The sequence below is a fragment of the Aplysia californica genome, unplaced genomic scaffold, assembly GCF_000002075.1.
Source record: "Aplysia californica isolate F4 #8 unplaced genomic scaffold, AplCal3.0 scaffold00127, whole genome shotgun sequence".
Classification (NCBI taxonomy): Eukaryota; Metazoa; Mollusca; class Gastropoda; order Aplysiida; family Aplysiidae; genus Aplysia; species Aplysia californica.
The window spans coordinates 29,182-31,523 of NW_004797397.1; the positions used below are offsets into that span (position 1 = coordinate 29,182).

Below are 2,342 nucleotides of genomic sequence, written 5' to 3' on the forward strand. Positions count from 1 at the left end.
TCTTCTTCTTCTTCTTCTTCTTCTTCTTCTTCTTCTTCTTCTTCTTCTTCTTCTTCTTCTTCTTCGAATCACTCAAAGGGTCCAGTATTTATCATACCATTACATAACCTACTTGGCTCAGTTGTTCTGTTAGCCTGAACAGATGTTTGTCTGTGTTGCTCATGAGGTTGGCTGGCATTATTATTTCCTTTATTTTTACTTGCGTTTGGTATCTGATACCCGGAGGTGCCATCTCTGACTCAGAGGTTCACGTGTAATGACCCCCCATCCTTCACGATCGCGAGCTACCGTTTCACATTGTGCTACAACCAGGCCAGTCCATGTTCTTATATATGTTGTTGTTCATCCGCGTTATTCTTTGCCTTCCCTTGGCTCTCCTGCCCCACACCTTTGAGTTTGGTAAAGACTGTGTTAACAGATACAGTCGTACCTGCTCCAACGACCGACCGCCCAAGACATTCACCTGTAGGTAGAAATGACCCCTTCTTATTTCCCACCTCCCGCTCTCGTTTATCATTATCATTATTATTATTATTATTATTATTTTATTATCATCATTATTGGCCCAATATTATAATTACTGTCATGCTTGTTATTGTTATTATTATTATTATTATTATTATTATTATTATATTATTATTATTGTTATTATTATTATCATTATTATTATTATTATCATTATTATTGGCCCATGATTATTATTATCATTATTATTGGCCCATGATTATTATTATTATTATTATTGGCCCAATATTATAATTACTATTATTATTATATATAATTAGATCTTTTTTCATTTATTATTGTTATTATTATTATTATCATTATTATTATTATTATTATCATTATTATCATTATTATTATTTATTATTATTATCATTATTATTATTATTTTTATTATTATTATTATTTATTATTATTATTATTATTATTACTATTATTAATAATGTTCTCTTTAGTATTTCTATTAATGATGACACTGTTAATGAGTGAGTGAACGTTTTTCGCCTGGACCATGAACGGTCGTCTTAAACAGACCCAAGTGTAGTTAACAAAGTGCGAGATAACGAAACAAAACAAAAAAGAAAGCAAACTCCATGCCTGCAAGATGCCTTTACTCTTTTGATTGATTTTGGTGTTGTTGTTTTTTCTATGTAATAACTCTAATAACAAAACGCGGCTAATAGTAGTAGTAGTAGTAGTAGTAGTAGTAGTAGTAGTAGTAGTAGTAGTAGTAGTAGTAGTAGTAGTAGTAGTAGTAGTAATGATGATAATGACACTAATAACACAATCGTAATACATATTATGATGATGATAAATAATAATAATAATAATAATAATAATAATAATAATAATAATAATAATAATAATAATAATAATGATAATAATAATGATAATGATACTAATAACACTATCGTGATACATATTATTATTATTGTGATAATGGTGACGATAAAAACAATAATAACTGCAGTTGCAGGTAGCAGGTTCTTCTGCAACAAACATGTTTATATTAATGATAATGATAATAACAATATTGCATTCTATAATTATCATTATTATTATTATTATTATTATTATTATTATTACTACTATTACTATTATTATTATTATTATTATTATTATTATAAGGGTGTTTTATACCCACACCATTTCACCAGTTTTATTGCTACTGGTTTTCACTTAGGCCTACTTTCCGCGAGCCAATCTGATCGGATATAAAAACAATGACGTTGACATTTTCGTCTTGATAACCCTTCTAAAAATAGAAACTCTGGAGTTGTCTCGGTCATTTTTATCTCGAGTGCTGTGGTTGAGGGCCCTGTTTTGCAGTATAGGCCTATCTAATTTGGCACTTTTGTTTTTACTGTACCATAACGTAGACACGAGGACACGACGACTATCTTTGCATGGGATATATATTATATATATATAATGCAGGCAGTTCAGAATCGAAGGCTTTCGCCTAAATTCTCCCTCCCCCCCCCCCCTCTCTCTCTCTCTCTCTCTCTCTCTCTCTCTCTCTCTCTCTCTCTCTCTCTGTAGTAGTAGTAGTAGTAGTAGTAGTAGTAGTAGTAGTAGTAGTAGTAGTAGTAGTAGTAGTAGTAGTAGTAGTAGTAGTAGCAGTAGTAGTGGAGTAGTAGTAGTAGTACAGTAGTCTCCGCCTAAGATCCCGGTGCTCGGGAGCAAGAAAATACGGGATCTTAGGCGAACCGGGATCTTAACCGACAAACCCAGAGAAGAATCTATGGTGACACATGCTAAGGCTCACAATCTGTAAAATGGTCTCCCTCCACGCTGAAATGAACCGACGTGACCGCTTGGTGGGTTCATGACGTATG

At 32.5% G+C, this 2,342-nt stretch overlaps 1 protein-coding gene across 1 annotated transcript in view; it reads left to right on the top strand.

Moving 5' to 3' along the window:
* LOC101854405 overlaps positions 1-2,342 on the top strand; it is a gene marked incomplete at its 3' end in the record, with an annotated part of 17,726 nt that overhangs the window by 647 nt on the left and 14,737 nt on the right.